The sequence below is a fragment of the Achroia grisella genome, unplaced genomic scaffold, assembly GCF_030625045.1.
Source record: "Achroia grisella isolate CSIRO2021 unplaced genomic scaffold, CSIRO_AGI_Agris_v1 utg2471, whole genome shotgun sequence".
NCBI lineage: Eukaryota > Metazoa > Arthropoda > Insecta > Lepidoptera > Pyralidae > Achroia > Achroia grisella.
In genome coordinates this window covers 300,981-321,077 of record NW_026712739.1, presented here as the reverse complement: position 1 = coordinate 321,077, position 20,097 = coordinate 300,981, and the positions used below count along the sequence as shown (strand labels likewise).

General features: G+C 32.7%; 1 protein-coding gene across 1 annotated transcript in view; it reads left to right on the top strand.

Moving 5' to 3' along the window:
- Positions 1 to 20,097, top strand: part of LOC131842748 (lachesin-like) — a 187,839-nt gene that overhangs the window by 108,042 nt on the left and 59,700 nt on the right. Inside the window, exon 2 of the mRNA XM_059191312.1 lies at positions 9,773 to 9,816. The gene's annotated coding sequence lies outside the window, so the exon portion shown is untranslated. The remainder of the gene's footprint in view (positions 1 to 9,772; positions 9,817 to 20,097) is intronic.

The following is a 20,097-nucleotide window of genomic DNA, read 5'->3' as shown; positions in this document are numbered from 1 at the left end:
TGGAAACCATCGTGTTCAATTCCTGGTGAATTTGTCACGATGTGCTAACTGACCTGACCTCATGTTCTTATCATCCTCCACTGGTGCCCCGCCAGCGTATACCGTTAGCGCAGGCGGGTGCACCATTCCATTATCATCCATAAAAAAAAACCGTAGAATATTATGTTATCTGTAACCATAGTAAGTTTTCCTTGTAACAATATATTCTTTTATTTATACATGTAAGCTTACGTAACAATAACAAACTGATTTTACCTAAATGTCGTTTAACTAAAGTTAGTAATTCGTTTTATGGTAATTGCATAAGGTTTTACAACAAAATACCAGAGTTATAAATCTGCCAGAAAAAAGATTTAAAAGTCATATAAAGCACTTCCTTTGTAAAAAAGCTTACTATAAAATTGAAGAATTCGTTAACGATAATAATGTTTTTGTAGAAAAACTTAAAATTCATAGCGTTGACAATATTATCTGATTGCAGTAAAAATGAGTGCGTAGCGGTTTCTGTTGATTATCGCATGCCTCTTACTTGTTATACAGAATTTATCTATATACTAGCTGTCCCGGCAAACGTTGTTTTGAATTAAAATAAAAAAAAATAGGGATGGTCTACCCCTAACATTTAGGGGGATGAAAAATAGATGTTAGCCGATTCCCAGACCTACTCAATTCATGATGCACACAGAGCTCATGATGCAAGCAGGCTCCTCCGTCATACTCGTGAACGAGTGCTGCTTGTAGAGACTGGTCTGTTCTTATCACTAGACTGATTTAATCTTATTGTGTTTTTATATTTGAGCCTAAATAAATTAGTGCTGGTTGGTAGTTTGTATTCACACGTTTCGACTTGTAAATGTAAACTTACAAGGATTATTGAAAAGAGCAACACACAAGTTTCTCGCTCATTCTTCTTGTGATGAATCTGCATTCCGAATGAGTGGTAGAATCAAAATATGACTATTCAAAAGTGCTTGTAATGAGTTTGTTTGAATAAAGATTCTATTACAGGTTGTACATACTTTACAGAATAAAATATAGAGAAACTAAATCTAGAGTACAGGACTATAGTTTTAAATAAAAAAAGTCATAAACAATAATATTGAATTGAGAATAAGATTGCTTTCGGCGATAACGCCAACTTTTGTTCGCATTATTTTCTTTCTTTCTTTTTTGTAATTATTTTTTCTTTTTTTATGCACAAAAAAGAGTTTTATCATTGAATTGTGAAAATGAATTAAAAAGAAATTCCGGTCGTAGTAAATTATATAACATCATACGCAGTAGTGCTGTAACCTACTTCCTGGAATTAGAAGGAGACTTTTCCTGAAAGTGTTAGCACAATAGCATATAAAACTTTTATGACTATCTGCTTGTAAATTATGCCTGAATTTTTGAAGTTCTCGCCGTGGTGTAAGTTACAAGAGATCGCAGATTTATATGATACTAGCTGATACCACACGTTGTTTTGCCATATAAATTAAAATCGCTATAAAAAAAATCTAAATGTTCGAGATGACCATGATATATAATCAAATTCATGAGACATAATCAAAATCCTTTCTTAGCGGATGGCTACGTCATAACATCAAATTCAAAATTCAAATTCAAATTCAAAAAATCATTTATTCATGTAGGACATTTTAGCCGCTTATGAACGTCAAATTTTTACATTATAATTTTATTTTTTCCCTACCGCCCACTTCGGTATATGTAGGTTATTACCTTAGGGGTGGAATTTATCAAAATCCTTTCTTAGGAGATGCCTACGTCATAGTAGCTTTATGCATGCAAAGTCTCAGCTCGATCGGTTTAAAATTGTTAAAGTTTCATATAAACTTTCAACCCCTATTTTATCCCTTTGGGGGTAGAATTAATCAAAATCCTTTCTTAGCGGATGCCTACGTCATAACATCTACTTGCATGCCAAATTTCAGCCCGATCCGACCAGTGATTTGGGCTGTGCGTATAGATCACTATGTCAGTCAGTTTAGTTATATATATTTTGAGTTATATATATTTAAAATACACGCACACCCGTGCTAAGCCGGGTCGGGTAGCTAGTCTTAAAATTTTCGTGTCAAAATATCAGTTACCATACTCCTCCGAAACGGCTTGACCGATTTTTATGAAATATGCTTTTATTATTTGAACATTTTCTTTATTTTTTATAATTAAAAGATACTTGCAACCCTAAATTTTTATCCTTCTAGAAAAATCTACACGCTATAAGCCTATATCAAACACCGCAACCAAATATCAAGATCGCTTCAATGGCACACGATTATAAAACCAATTCATAAAGAATTCAAAATGGCTGCCATATTTCACGTAAGTTTTGAAAGAATTTGTCATGAACTAAAGCCACGGTTCCGAGATTTTAATAGAATGCCTTTGTATGGTCGACGGAGGAATAGTGCTATGTTTATATTATGATATTTATGAAATAAAAACTAAATAGATTTATTTTATATTGAATTTAATGGTGACGACGTGGAATGTTCGAGAAGTGAATAAAATTATAAAAAGAAACAAAACTATATCTAAGTTCTTTTTTTGGTTCTGTTATTCTTTAATAGAAAGGCAAAGTGAACTACACCCATACAGCCATGTCTGCACGTTTTTGATTTTCTTATTTTAAATTATTAATTATTGAGATAGTGTAGTCCTACAGTTTTGGTTCCGTGCCAATTTTACTTTGAAATGTCTTGAATTGTTGAGATAATGTACATAGTCGTATAATTAAAAACGTAAAGGTTTCCAGTAACGTAAAAATAAAAAAGTAACACAAGCAATAATTACACTATTCACATTTCCCGCCATTCTATTTTATCTGACCACTAAATAGTTTTAAAGGTTATACAACCTTCAACCTTATTGCTATACATATAGAGTTTTTATATATAGAGCTTATATAGAGATATATAAATGGGAAAGTGGCCATTTTTGTTTACCTTTTCGTAATACATTTGATGTGGGACTCTGTACGACTATAAAAATGCAGTAAAAAGCCTCCCGCCATATAAATGAAGTAAACCACGCCGTGAAATAAAAAAACGCTTACAGGCCTGATGACTAGGATCTAAAACTATTTAATGTAACTCAAGTTGTATATATAATACGCAGAAATACAGATAATAAATACACTACTTATGTTAAATATCCCACTTTGAATATTGTCTCATTATTATAGCAGTTTGGGTTTGTTCCGTTGCTTTTAAAAAGGTGAAATAACTTTGGCGCCAAAATGTAAAAAAAAACATAATAATAAGAGACTATAAGCAAACTGTAGAGAAAATATATATATTATTGTCATATTTATTACTGAAATACATTTTAAAAGTTCTTTTAAGTGATGTAATGGTTGGAAGTACCTACAGTACAAATATTTAAGACTTCAAAATAAAGAAATAAATTGATTACAAGTTTTAATTGTTACTATAGAAGATTCCCTATTAAACATTTGGTCCAAAATCGAGCCGGATTTAAATTCAGTTTGGTTTAGTTTAGTGTAAATTGATTACTATATAACCTGACTAAACTAAGAAACAGAAGGTTTTTGCTGGACAATTCCATAGTACAACAACGAGTAGCATCAGTGGCGTCACTTCATGGTACCTATAGTGCGTTGTTTTCGTGACATCAGTGGTCAAGCTAGTTGTAGACGTAGGCGCTGTTCGGAGTAATTTCGATACATGTCGTTATCAAGAAGCAGAGACATAATATTGCTGTGATATCTGATTATCAATAAGTGAGTGAAGTGGAAACTGTGAGTACATTCCATAAATTATTAACTGTAGGCGAAATTTATTAATTGAAGAGAACAATAGTCAATGAAGATACAATTAAATTCTAACTTTATTATCTATATGGTGGCAAGAATGATGAACTGCAACAATCTTTCAATAGAGTATTGACTTTGATAGTTGTGAAACAAGGATTTGGAAAATTTATAAATAGAAAAAAATGATTAATATCGTACAATATTAGGATAAGATACACTTATATTTATATTTGTAAAGTGATTTTATATTTTATTAGTCTGAGACCTGTATGTTTAAACTATAATTTCGTTTAATTTAAATTTACTCTGTAGTTTATGTTTGTAGTTTAATTTACTTAATAGGTTCTTATTACATTGAAATAACAGAGCAATATATATACCTATATATATTACAGATTTTGAATTTAATTAATAAGTGTAAATTGTAAATTGACAAGACAGCAATTATAATTGAATAGATTCTTATATATTAATATTTTTTATGTAATTAGCGTTTGTAAAATGGATTCATTAATTAATGTTCAAAATGATCTATACAAACGAATTTGTAAGGCTTGGACTAACTTTAAAAAATCGCCTAAAAGCCGTATTACAATGGAATATACAGAGAGTAAACTAGAAGTAATAGAAGAGTTATGGTCTGAATTTAAAGCGGGTCATAAAGAGCTTCTTAAAGTAGCAGATCCAGATAAATTGAATATTCATATTTATGTTACTGATGAAATATATGATAAGGCCGAAGAAGTGTATATAGATCATAAATGTGAGTTGACAAAACTGTTAAAAGGTTTTATACCAGAGAGGTAATGAAACTATTTTCATTAGTAATGATGATACAAGTGCTAAGCCAAGCTATGTCAGGCTCCCAAAGGTTAATATACCTATTTTTACAGGAAAGTACAGCGAATGGATTACTTTTCGTGATTTATTTCTGTCTATGATTCATAATAACTCATCTTTAGATAAAGTGCAGAAATTGCATTACCTTAAGGGATATTTGACAGGCGAGGCAGAGCAATTAGTAAGACACATTTCTGTATCTGAAACTAATTATGACATATGTTGGAGGCAACTTGAGGAGAGGTATAACAATAGAAAATATTTATCTCACTGTATACTGACAAGGCTTTTAGGTCAAACAAATGCTGTTACTGAAACGGCAGGTTTTCTTAAAGAATTATTAGATACTTCGACTGAATGTTTGAATTCTTTGGTAAATATTGGAGTAAATATTTCATCCTGGGATATAATATTAATTCATATACTCACGTTAAAATTAGACCCTGAATCACGAAAGCAGTGGGAATTAAATATTAGTACTAACACTTGTTTAAACATTTTACCCACATTTCAACAGTTTAAAGAGTTTCTTACCTGTCGCTACAGAGCTCTCGAGTTTACAGAATCTAGCTTCAGTAACAGACGGAGAGATGGAAATTTAGTACAAAACCCTGTTAGACCTAGATTACTAAATGCAAATGTATTTGAAGTAGCGTGTGAATATTGTTCCAGTAACCATAAGTTATGTTTCTGTAAGGACTTTATTTCAGAAAGTTATAAAAATAGACACGAGTTTGTTGTAAATAATCGTATTTGTTCCAATTGCTTGGGAAGCAATCATTCTGTGAGATTCTGTCAAAAACCTATTAATTGTAGAGTATGTCAAAAAAGACATCACTCACTTCTACATCCACCAAATTTGACCTCTGAAACTAGCCATCAAAATGACTCAGTACATAATATCGGTGAAGTCCCAATATCTAACAACCAAGTCGAGACCCCAATAGATTCTGTAGTATCGTGTTTGAGTACTAGCGCAGAAAATCAAGTTCTTTTAACAACAGCTCTAGTGAGAGTCAAATCGGGATCAGGTCAATATCAGGTTTTTCGAGCAATTATAGATCAAGGTTCACAAGCCTCTTTCATTTCAGAAACTGCATTTCAAAGATTAGGTTTAAAAAGTTCAAGTGCAAAGACTATAATATCTGGGCTTGGTGGTTACTATGGTTCGGTAGCTTCAAAAGGGAAAATATTATTGGAAATTCAGTCAATGTTTGATTCAACTTTTAGCACTAATGTTACAACACATATCTTAAAACAGATTACATCTTACATGTCAGCTAAACAGATACCTAAGATAGATTGGATTAATTCAGCTAACGTTACTCTGGCTGATCCACAATACAATGTTCCAAATAAAATTGACATGTTATTAGGAGCAGAAGTCTATAGCCAGATTTTACAAGAGGGTATAATAAGAGGTCCACGTGGTTCTCCTGTAGCACAATGCACCTCTTTAGGGTGGGTTTTGTCTGGACCTGTTCAATGTATAAATTCTAAAAATAATACAGTGGTTTTGCGTAGTAATATAGAAAAAGATGATAATATACTACAAGGTTATCGGGAAGTAGAATCAAATAGTATATATAATTTAAGAACTCCAGAAGATCAACAAAAATGTATGCGGTTGACCAACAATAAAAAATATATTAAAAGTAGACATAATGTCAAGTCCATGTTTCATACTAAAATATTTTACAATACGAAAAACAGAGTTTAATAGAACTAATGAGTATAAAAGAGACAATATAAAAATAAATGAAAGATTATCAAAGCATCGAAAAGTAAGCAGAACAAATTAATTGAAAGATTAAAATAAGAGATAATATAGAAAATATAAATTAGTATGGATAATGTAAAAATAGTGGAAGTAGGAAGTATTATTTGGTGTAGATGTTTCAATACATTTTAATACTCAGTGAAATTATCTTCGAGCATAAACTAATGATAATGAATATAATTCTAATATTTGGTTCAGATAACATATACAAAAATAATATATGATCTACTTACTAAAATAATATTTATTCATTATAATATGTTATATTGTACGAATTTTGTATTGCACATGAGAACATTCATGATTTAACTGTAAAGAATTGTATGGATTTTGTAATATATTTCTCAACACTTTGACAGTGGTTGTTATAGAACTTTGAGTGTCTATTATGATTTTTTGAGCGCACATTTTATTAATTGGTAGCTAAAACTAAAACCAGAATACTATACATATATTGAAATATGTATTGAATATACTACAAATTACAATTAGACTAGATGTGATAATTGCAATAATCATATTATTGACAGACCTAAGGCAGATGTGTATCTCAACTAGTTTAGTAAAATAATTCAACTCTAAAAAAATGGGTTTTTTGCCAGAATAGCACAGTTATATCCTTGTGCCATGTAACTTTGGTGTATAGACTATCTTAAAACATTTATGTCATGTTGAAATTCTGTATACTGTCCATTGTTTGACTGAGTTTGGGCAATTCTTCTTATTAATTCTTATTTATGTTAGTGTATTTAGTTCAAGAATGAAATAGATTTAATAATGTACATCAGTTTTGAGTTTGCTTCGATTTTTGTATTTCATTATTATATATTTGATTTAGTTGCTTCACGGTGGGCGGATTTGAAATAAAGGACATGTAGTCCTTGGTGGGCGGAATGTTAAATATCCCACTTTTAATATTGTCTCATTATTATAGCAGTTTGGGTTTGTTCCGTTGCTTTTAAAAAGGTGAAATAACTTTGGCGCCAAATTGTAAAAAAACATAATAATAAGAGACTATAAGCAAACTGTAGAGAAAATATATATATTATTGTCATATTTATTACTGAAATACATTTTAAAAGTTCTTTTAAGTGATGTAATGGTTGGAAGTACCTACAGTACAAATATTTAAGACTTCAAAATAAAGAAATAAATTGATTACAAGTTTTAATTGTTACTATAGAAGATTCCCTATTAAACAACTTATATACCTACCACAGATCAGTCTTGCGTCTTTGGAAACACTGAGCAAGTTATCACTACACCAAATTCTGTCGATATTCTCTAACCATAAATATACATGAAATTTGCCGCTACTTACTTACCTTTACTTTTTAAAATCGACTTTAATGTATTAATATTAAAGTTGATTTTCATTGCTTAAAATTGAACATAAATTGAGTTAGGCGTTATTGTTATTGAGTTAACGGAGAGCGTATTAGGAATAAAATATTTTTTATATCTGTGATACCAAATTTGTGTTGATTCAAATAAAAACAATAGCTCTCGCTCTTTACCATAACGTTAAGCTTGTTTGTCATTCAAGTTACATAAAAATTCGCTAACAATAGTTTTGTCCGATGGCAGTATAAGAATATCCTGTGCTTTTAAAATAAACAGATAAAAAAAGCGTCTTCACTTTTTAATTAAAACTTTTTTATGTCAATGGGACGATCAATGGAACACAGTCCGCGCAGTTAAATGAATCACGAACAAAATAAACGTTTACTCAGTTTTTAAAACTCTATAATAGGCGGGCCGGGAAGAAAACGTCCTTGAGTTGTGCAACCGCCATTTTGCAAACATACTTCATTACAAAATGGCGCCGTGTCAGTTTATATAAATTATGTTCTTTACGTGAAATTTTATTTCAAATTATTTTTTTATTATTGTACTAACTGTGCCCGCGACTTCGTCCGCGTTTTATAGTGAACCTTTACTAAATAATGAAAAAATATTCAATAATCAACCCAAAACTGGTTAAGAAAAAAGTTTCATCTTTCTAGCTCAAAAAATGACGAATTTCCATGCAAATGTTTATCCCCTATTTTTTTTACCCCCTTAAGGGTAACATTTTTGTAAACTTTAAACGTCATATTTATTTAAAAATGACGATACTTCCATACAACTTTTCATCCCTCCTTAGAACCCCTTACAACCCTTTTCCTTATTTATATTCAATCAATTGCCTACAAAATAACTTTCAAGCTTACAGTTTTAAAAATGATGACTCTTCCATATAACATTTCAACCCCTCACAACCCTTTTTCGCATTAAAAAGTAGCCTATATCCTTTCTACTACATCCATATGAATATAAATACGGTACATACACCAGAATAACATTTTTTACCATTTTTGTCTGTCTGTCTGTCTGTTTGTTCCGGCTAATCTCTGAAATGGCTGGAGCGATTTTGACCGGACCTCTATTGATAGCAGATGTAATAAGGAGTATCTTGGCTACTTTTATTTTAGAAAAAAAAGCGGAATTTGCCACGCAGACGAAGTCGCGGGTGTAGCTAGTATGTTATATATATGTTGATCGACTGTCACTAGTCACGTGTCATAGCGCATTCCCTCCAATGATTAAATGACATGATTAATGGATCAACGTCATTTTTTTAATCACGATTTTGGAATCGCACTTTTTGAGGCGGTCGATTTTATTTGAAAAATGTTGTTGAATAAAAATAATATGTCATCATGATTATTATCTATGATAGGGTAGAAAAATATTACTAATATTTAAGGGTGGATCGTCAATTTGTGGGTCTACTTAGTGGCCTACCTAATTATATTACTCAACTAAAAAAACACACCGACCAAAGACAAGCGACCAGAAATTCCCCGTTCCTTTCGGTAGACGCGCACTTACCTGGATTGACTGATCTCAGGGTTGCCAACCTTATGATAGATTTTTTAACATTCTAGATATTTTTTTATATTCGACTAGGGGCTTTTTATATCCCCGGGGCCCTGGGCTGCAGCCCAAAAAGCCCTTAGTTAGACCCGGCCCTGCTAATACGAGTATTATAAATGCAAAATTACTTTGGCTGTCTGTCTGTCGCGCTTTCAGGCCAAAACTACTGAACTAGACAACATAGATAGTCTAGACTCTAAGAAAGGACATATTTATTTATTTATTTATTTAAAACTTTATTGATTTTGTACAATAGACGGGCTTAATGTTAATAGCATTCTCTACCAGCCAACCTTAGAGAGGGCAGAGATACTCGAAAGCGGTTTAGTTTTAAGAAATTAAATGTAATTATATTAAATAGATATAAGATAAGCAAAAAGGGTTATAAGGGGTCGAAAGGGGGTGATGTAAGTTTGTATATATTATTGAAAGCTTATTTTCTTTCATTTCAGGTGTGAAAAAGTGATGAAAACGCCAAACTGTATTCGAAAAAGAGGTAAGCATAAATGATTATTACATTTTATTGATAAGTTTTGTTTTATATATTATTATATATTCTTTATTGCACTTTTAAATATAGTTCTAAAACATATACAGAGTGAGCAAAGGTTTATCTCTAAGAGAGATCTCTACCAGTCATGTGGCATAGCTAATAGTGAGTAGGTAACACCTGTGCATTAACAATATTATGTTGAAATTGGACATTTCAAGTTGAGAAAAAAAAACATTTAAAATTCAACAAATTAAATTATGTTCTAATTATAATAAAATATACAATAATAAATAAAATAAGCATTAATAAATACATACATATACAATTATATCTACATATATTACATCAAATACAAATAATAAAATACATGATGAAACTAATCATACTAAGGTCGATTTTTTTCATTAAAACAACCAATTGATGGACTTTCCTGACTGGTAGTTTGTTCCGTAACTTTTTGACTCCTTTTACTAGAATTTTATCAAAATTTGTAACTTTTTCTTTTCTCTCCGTTGTCTTATTTATTTAGTGGTAGTTGGAGTTTGTATTCACACATTTCAATTTAAAAATATAAAGTTACAACTAGCTGTACACGCGACTTCGTCCGCATGTAATTTAACTTTATCTTTCCAAATCTTAGAAGTAGCTTAAGTTACTCCTAACATAAGCTACTTGCCAAAAAAGGCCTATCGAAATCGGTCCAACCATTTCAGAGATTAGCCGGAACTAACTGTCTGTTCGACAGACAGACAAAAATTGGAAAAAAAATATTTTGGTATTAGTACCATATTTATATTCATACTAGATGAAAACCCGGCTTCGCTCGGGTGAAATGTGGGTAGATATTTCTGTAGTCATCGGTTCTCATGGAATATTAAAAGTAAGCAAGGCATAGATTTGTAAAGCTTCGTTCATTGTATTTAATAAATATAGTAAATAAAAAGTGCAAAAGTTTTTATACAAATAATCTTTATTTTTTTGTAAAACTTTAAGTTAAGCTAAAATTCGCTTGTATCCAGATCCATATCAGATCGTAAAATAAATTAATAAAAAAAATTGGCAAATTTGTCTCGCAATCGGCCAATTTCAGGTTTAAAGACAAAACACTACTCTTTTATCATAAAAAAGTGTCAAAAACAATATTTTCGCGAAACGTCAACGACCGAAGAAATTGCTAGTGAAATGAAAAGATGGCGACTGCGGTTTGTTTGTCAGTGTCATTAGAATTTAACGAAATACTCCATAATCCGAATTTTGCGGATATATGTTGTCGACTCGAAATCAATATTTTTTTATGTTTTGTTATTCACATAAGGTTTCGTTCGAGTCTACCGTACCATTTGACGGAATTATTAATATAGATAGATGCATGCAGTAAAAAACGGTTATTTCAATATTACAAACAGACACTCCAATTTTATTTATATGTATAGATAAAAGAGCAACACACAAGTTTCTCGCTCGTTCTTCTTGTGATGAGGCTATGAGAATAAATATGATATGAGAATAATAATCAATAATGAGATGAGAATAAAAAATTCAAAAGTGCTTATATTAAGTTTATTTGAATTGTAATATTATATTATCTGTGTTATAACATAGTACATAGGTACATTAGCCGTGTCTGTAGAGTGTCAGTGAACAATATTATACCTACATTGAATATTCGATTGTACCCAATCAGGAGTTCGACACAGTTATATATCTATTATGTACGTATCTTTCCAAAACAGATGTCATGTAGACTGTATTGACTGCCATCTATTTTCATGCTTTATTACTAATCACCCACTAGTAATCCGAACTGCTTCAGATATAGCGACATCTAGCGGCTACGGCGGCGAAATAAAATAGCCCGAAGAATAGCCCGAGTTAGGAAGGAAACATTTTCTTGTATGGGATGGGGTATCTGTATGTAATATTATATTATCTGTGATTTGAATAAACATTATTTATATTTCTGTCTTTGTGTTATTATGATCGAGTGGAATGAGTAGTCATGCTCACTAAAATGTCCAGACATGTGGCGGCGTGGTGGGCCGGGTTATTGGGTTCCCCAAAATATGGTCGAGCGCAGTGATGGCTGGCTCATCCGTCATACTCGTGAGCGAGTGCTGCTTGTAGGGACTGGTCTGCTCTTATCACTACGACTGATTTAATCTTATTGTATATTTATATTTGACCCAAAAAATTTGTGCTGGTTGGTAGTTTGTATTCACACGTTTCGACTTGTAAAATGTGAACTTACAAGGATTGTTTAAAAGAGCAACACACAAGTTTCTTGCTTATTCTTCTTGTGATGAGACAGCTTTCCGAATAAGCGGTAGATTTAAAAAAATGTTGATTATTCAAAAGTTAATTTGAATAAATGATTTTTTATTCTATTCTGTTATTATCATTGTTGTGTTGTTATGTACGATATAATAGATGTTATTCTATTCTTTTCTATGCAGTTCTGTTCTATTCTATTCTATACGATTGATCTTAGAAATATCATTGTAAATCTATATCGTGTGGTGAGACGGCCAACTCGCCCTCTCTTTAGCGTGAGCCCACTAAAATGGGGAGGGTCCATATTTCGAATAAAAAATAATTTGTCAATGTCAAAAAAAAAACCAATATTAAATCTCAGGGGAGACTGAGGTGTAATAGGAGACTGGTACATGATGTTTTATAATATTACAATAATAATATTATATCTTAGGACAATTAACACAGCGCCATCTAGTTCCACGGTAAGCAGAGCTTGTGTTATGGGTACTAGACAACTGATATAAATAAATAAATAACCATGGACAATTAACACAGCGCCATCTAGTCCCACGGTAAGCAGAGCTTGTGTTATGGATACTAGACAACTGATATAAATAAATAAATAACCCTGGACAATTAACACAGCGCCATCTAGTCCCACGGTAAGCAGAGCTTGTGTTATGGGTACTAGACAACTGATATAAATAAATAAATAACCCTTTAACACAGCGCCATCTAGTCCCACGGTAAGCAGCGATTGTTCACTGATGATATAAATAAATAAATAACCCTGGACAATTAACACAGCGCCATCTAGTCCCACGGTAAGCAGAGCTTGTGTTATGGGTACTAGACAACTGATATAAATAAATAAATAACCCTGGACAATTAACACAGCGCCATCTAGTCCCACGGTAAGCAGAGCTTGTGTTATGGGTACTAAACAACTGATATAAATACATAGATAATTTTTTTGTAAATACATACATATTATACATAGAAAACACCTAAACCGATACAAACAATCATACTCGTGAATACATGTTTGCATCGTGCGAGGAATCGAACCTGCGACCATCCGCATACGGGGTGCTAAACCACTAGGCCATCAAAGCCGTTAATTGGAAAGTAATTTTGTAATTAGATAAATCTAGAACATTCATCAGTCATGGTAGCAAACAAGCATACGGCCCATCTGATGCTAAACGTTTACCGTAGCCTATGGACACCTGGGACATCTCAAATTAATAACCAAACGAGAAGCGCTGAATCACTGGCAAGAAATGCCAGGATTAATACATTCAAAAGACCTAATATCGGGCTTCTCGACCAAATACTCCAATAGACTACTGCTATTGAGTAAAAACAACATATGCATGATGACTAGGGCCCTCACAGGACACTGCAAATTGAACAAGCATATGGCTAAACTAGGCCTATGCACGACAAGTATCTGCAGATTCTGCCAAACTGAAGAGGAAACGCCGCTTCACATCCTATGTGGTTGTAGCCCACTCATGCATAAACGAAATATCTCCTTTGGAAAGTTTACACTCTTTCCCGAGGAGATAAAAACCATCGCTCCTAAGAATATCCTTCAATTCTTGTCCCTGACGGGTCTAGGTAGTGAACTCTGAAAAGGGCGAGCACAATAGATCTATGTAGGTCGCAGTGCTACAGGTGCTACACATCTGACAATAGCCCAAACAACCCAATAAAGAAAATAAAATAAAATGGACACCTGCAACACCAGTGGTATCACGTGTCGACCCTTAAGAAACCTTAATATACCCTTCTTGAAAAACCCCATGCTGTAGTCTCTATAGAAAACCTCAGCAAGTAGTTCATTCCTAGTTTCCACAATGTAAGTGTACGCGGGAGGAAGCTCCTCTGAAACCGCACAGTCCGAGACCACTTTAGTTCCAGCGTGTGGGGATGAATTCATACATACAAAATTTGTATTAAACAACTAATTATTATTTATACAACCCTAAAATCTTTATAGAAACCCCTAATTACAAGCTATAAAGTCACCATACAAAAAACAATTGATTTCACGGTGACTCCCCTAATAGTTATTCAATGAACACCCTATATACACACCCCTGCAAACACTCCCTTTACACTCCCTATATCTTCCTATAATTGGGCTCAGTACTTACCACTGCATCGCTAAGAATGCACGCGTTCGGTTCCAATAAAAAATAAATAAACGATTTGTTTTTGAAAATAGAAGAAAAATAAATATTGTCTTTGAAAAAAGAATTAAAAAATTGTTTTACTTTTTGAGTGACAGTGTAAAATTGTATTGTGACATTTGGTTGATTTCAAATATCGAATGCGTTAAATTCGACTGATATTTGAATTTGCGCGGGAAAACGTTCCGTTTTAAACTGTGTAAAAGTACATTGTTTTTTTTTATTTTAATGGCACTAAGTACTGAAGTGATGTGATGTAATCATTTGTAATAATAAATGGAATAGGTAAGTGGAGTTTATTATTTTGTCTGTGTGTTATCTATACATCTATTCATATAAATAACATTGGAATGTCTGTTTGTAATATTGAAATAACCGTTTTTTGCTACATACATATGAATATAAATACGGTACATACATCAAAATAACAGGTTTTACAATTTTAGTCTGTTTGTCTGTCTGTTTACTCCGGATAATCTCAGAAATGGTTGGACCGATTTTGATGGGACTTTTATTGGCAGTTAGGTGATGTACTAAGGAGTAACTTAGGCTACTTTTATTTTAGAAAAATAAAGTTAAATTCCAGACGACGATGTTGCGGGTACAGCTAGTGCTAAATAAGAAATTAAATCTTTTCCCTATATAAAAATCTATTTAGGACTGTATGAATTGTCCGTAAGACAAGTTGACACGATTTTGTATAACATTTAGCTTCGTATAACCTTGAACTGAGGTAATTTCCTATGGACGATATATTTTTTAATTTATTTTTCCTTATAGGAAAGGCAGAGTCTTAACCCATACAGCCTAATGTAGACGATTTTGTACGACATCTAGTTAGGTAAAACCTTGATCTAAGGTAATTTCATGTAAACAATTTTTTTTTTATTCAAAAGCCAAAGAGTCTATTCCCATACAGCCGAATGTAGACAATTTTGTAATCTAGTTCGGTAAAACCTTGATCTAAGATAATTTCATGTAGACCATATTTTTTTCTTTATTCGAAAGGCAAAGAGTCTAAGCCCATACAGCCGAATGTAGAAATTTTGTACGACATCTAGTTGGGTGATAGTTCGGTAAAACCTTGATCTAAGGTAATTTCATGTAGACCACATTTTTTTTCTTTATTCGCAAGGCAAAGAGTCTAAGCCCATACAGCCGAATGTAGACAATTTTGTACGACATCTAGTTCGGTAAAACCTTGATCTAAGGTAATTTTATGTAGACGATTTTTTTTCTTTATTCAAATGGCAAAGAGTCTAAACCCATACAGCCTAATGTAGACGATTTTGTACGACATCTAGTTCGGTAAAACATCTAAGGTAGACGTGGTCTAGTGTTTTGAAAACTCTTGTCCATCTAAGGTAAAAATGGTGATCCAGTATGATGGCTGGCTCATCCGTCATACTTGTGAACTGGTCTGCTCTGCTAAGACTGATGTCCTCTTATTAATTGTTTAACCAGTTGGTTATATATTCAATATTTTTTCTATTTGACCCATTTGTATTCACACACTTAAACTTAAAAATGTAAAGTAATAATAAAATTATTTAAAAGATTTTTTGTCGTTCTTCTTGTGATGAGACATCTAGTTCGAATCAGTAGATTAAAAAAATGTAATGACTATTCAAAAGTGCTTCAATGTACGTTTATTTGAATAAATGATTTTCTATTCTATTTCATGTAGACGGTATTTTTTTCTTTATTCGAAAGGCAAAGAGTCTAAACCCATAAAGCCGAATGTAGACGATTTTGTACGACATCTAGTTGAAACCTTGATCTGAGGTAACATTTTCATATAAATCAAAAGCGGTACTAATGACTAAATTTCCAATTAACAAATTCCTCCGGCGGACTACGAAGGTGGGAACTGCAAGAACGCGGCGAGTAGAGTAATCGAATACTTTGCAAGTTATATCAAAAGCTCACGGACGGTGGTCTTTGAGCGAATTTTAATTACAACTTTATACTTACACTAACTGCTAGCTGCGGCTTCGTCCGCGTGGAATTTAACTTTTTTTTTTAATTAATAATTAATATCGAAACCTTCAGAATAGAATAGAATAGAAAATCATTTATTCAAATAAACTTAATTTAAGCACTTTTGAATAGTCAACATTTTTTTTAATCTACCGCTTATTCGGAAAGCTGTCTCATCACAAGAAGAATAAGCAAGAAACTTGTGTGTTGCTCTTTTAAACAATCCTTGTAAGTTCACATTTTACAAGTCGAAACGTGTGAATACAAACTACCAACCAGCACTAATATATTTGGGTCAAATATAAATACACAATAAGATTAAATCAATCGTAGTGATAAGAGCAGACCAGTCCCTACAAGCAGCACTCGTTCACGAGTATGACGGATGAGCCAGCCATCACTGCGCTCGATCATATTTTAGGGAGCCCAATGACCCAGCCCACCACGCCGCCACATGTCTGGACATTTTAGTGAGCATGACTACTCATTCCACTCGACCACGTCACAGCTACAAAAATTACTATATGGTAGTTACAGTATTCGCACTTTACATAAGGATGCATGCAGCAATCAATACAAAAGCCGCTACGCTATCATATATCAAGAAAGCAGTATGAAAATTAAATTATAACGTTGTCCGCAAATAAACTTATTCTTGCTATATATTGCTATCATCTATAAATTCATCTATCTTATAATAGGCTTTTTTACATAACATTTGTTTAATATAAAGTTTGAATTGCCTCTCTGTCAGATTTAGCGTAGATTCTGGCAGTTTATTATAGAATCTTACGCAATTACCATAAAATGAATTACTAATTTTGTGTAGGCGGCATTTAGGTAAAATTAACTTATTTTTATTGCGTAAGTTTCTACTTGTACAGTCTTTAAGTTTCTTGAAACTATCTAAGTTTTTCCTTGTATACATAATATTTTCATAAATGTACTGTGAGTATTTGATTGTTTAAAGCATTGACGTAATGACTCTCTGGAACCCATACCATAAATAGAACGTATGGCTCTCTTTTGTAAAATAAATATAGTATTTACATCAGAGCTTATTCCTTTTTAAAAGGCCGACAACGCACTTGCATTTCCCCTGGTGGTACGTGATCATGGGCGGCGGTAATCACTTACCATCAGGTGAGCCGCAAGCTCATTTGTCCCCTGTGTTATACAAAGAGAAAAAACAAACATAATCATGATTGTTTGCACTTTGCAAGGAATCGAACCCGCGACTGTCTGAAGTGAAGCGGTGTGCTAAATCGCTGGACCACCGAGGCCGTCAGCTAACATGTAGTTATCTGTTATATAAATGTTGATATTAATAAGTTATAGTCAAAGCCTTTGAGTTAGTTTTAATTAAAATGAGTTCTGCTAGTGAATATTCCTATACTTTACTAGCTGTCCCGGCAAACGTTGTTTTGCCTTAAAAAAAAAAATTAGGGGTGGACTACCCCTAACATTTAGGGGATGAAAAATAGATGTTGACCGATTCTCAGTAGGTCTGAGAATCGGTCAACTAATATGTGATAAAGTCTCTAATAATGTTTTTGTAGAAAAACTTAAAATTCATAGCGTTGGCAATACCTATTATCTGATTGCAGAATAGAAATAAGTGCGTAGCGGTTTCTGTTGATTATCGCATGCCTCTTACTTGTTATACTGTATTTATCTATATACTAGCTGTGCCGGCAAACGTTGTTTTGCCTTAAAATAAAAAAAAAACTGGTGGACTACCCCTAACATTTAGGGGATGAAAACTAGATGTTGACCGATTCTCAGACCTACTCAATACGGTCACAAAATTTCATGAGAATCGGTCAAGCCGTTTCGGAGGAGTATGGGAACGAAAACTGTGACACGAGAATTTTATATATAAGATTAATTTTGACGACAACCTCAGTGACTTAGTGGTTTAGTACATCGCTTTATTTCAGTTAGTCGCCGGTTCGATTCCTCGCATTGTACAAACATTTGTATTCATGAGTATGACTGTTTGTCTCTGAGTGTTTTCTATGTATAATATGTATGTATTTACGAAAAAAATATCTATGTATTTGTATCAGTTATCTAGTACCCGTAACACAAGCTTTAGCTAGCTTAACTTGGGTCTAGATAGCGCTGTGTGAATTGTCCTGAGTGATTATTAGATTATTATTATTATTGTCAGTGATGGCTGGCTCATCCGTCATACTCGTGAACGAGTGCTGCTTGTAGGGACTGGTCTGTTCATATCACTACGACTGATTTAATCTTATTCTGTTTTTATATTTGAGCATAAACAAATTAGTGCTGGTTGGTAGTTTGTATTCACACGTTTCGACTTGTAAATGTAAACTTACAAGGATTATTTAAAAGAGCAACACACAAGTTTCTTGCTCGTTCTTCTTGTGATGAGACAGCTTTCCGAATGAGTGGTAGAATCAAAATATGACTATTCAAAAGTGCTTGTATTGAGTTTATTTGAATAAAGATTATATCTATTTCTATCTAATTGTTTTTGATATTATTTTCCATATCATCATCATTACATAGTATAAAACAAAGTCGCTGTCGCTGTCTGTCCCTATATATGCTTAAATCTTTAAAACTACGCAACGGATTTTGAAGCGGTTTTTAATAGATAGAGTGATTCAAGAGGAAGGTTTATATGTATGTATAGTACATGTACACCCGTGCGAAGCCGGGGCGAGTAGCTAGTTTTTTTTTTTTAAACCAACTAACTTACTATCTACTTACCAATTACAGAATGCGTGTAAAGCTGTCCTTTTTTATATTTCATTGCCTAAATTATATATTTAACTAACTGTTCCCTTCGTCCGCGTGGAATTTAACTTTATTTTTCTAATATAAAAGTAACCTAAGTTACTCCTTATTACATCAGCTACCTGCCAAAAAAAGTCCCGTCAAAATCGGTCCAGCCATTTCAGAGATTAGCTGGAACAAACAGATAGACAAAAATTGTAAAAAATGTTATTTTGGTGTATGTACCGTATTTATATTCATATGCATGTAGTAAAAAACGGTTATTTCAATATTACAAACAGACACTCATTTTATTTATATGTATAGATTATATCAACAATTTTGTCACACAAGAAACAACTTTAACCATAACTAAATAAGAATCAATTTACTCAATATTATTCTGTACGGAACTCTATACTATGTAATATTATATTATCTGTGTCTATACTATCAACCAACTATGTCATACAACATACAGCTATATTCTTAACGAAATAAGATTGATTTTGCTTATATATATTTTTACCAACCAATTGTGTCATACAATATACATCTTTAATTTTATAGAAATAAGGTTGAATTTCGTAAAATATAATTATAATATGTTCTGGAATATGTCAACAAACAACTCTGTCACGCAATACACATCTTTATTGTGAAATAAATAAGGTTGATTTGGTTTGAATAAATTTCTCGCATGTTTTGTATTCTGCTGATGCGTTTCGAAGATAAAACGACTTTGATGTATTGGTTAGGAAAAGTTCGTGAAAACAAATTAATTAATAAAGAAATTTCGATATATATTACACTAGCTGTGCCGCAGTTTCAACCGCGTTAAGTCTATACATATATATAAAATTGCATGGATCAAAGTGCTGGCCCATAAAGGCGACGGATGAGAGACGACTGCATGCAACTGAAATGCGAATGTTGAGGTGGATGTGTGGTGTGACAAGAATGGATAAGATAAAGAATGAATACATTAGAGGAAGTATGAAAGTGGCGCCGGTGTCAGAGTTATCGTCTATCATGTCCCACATGTAAGTAAATGAAGATCATATCGGTAAGGAGAGCTTGGCACATTGATTTAAGGGTACTAACC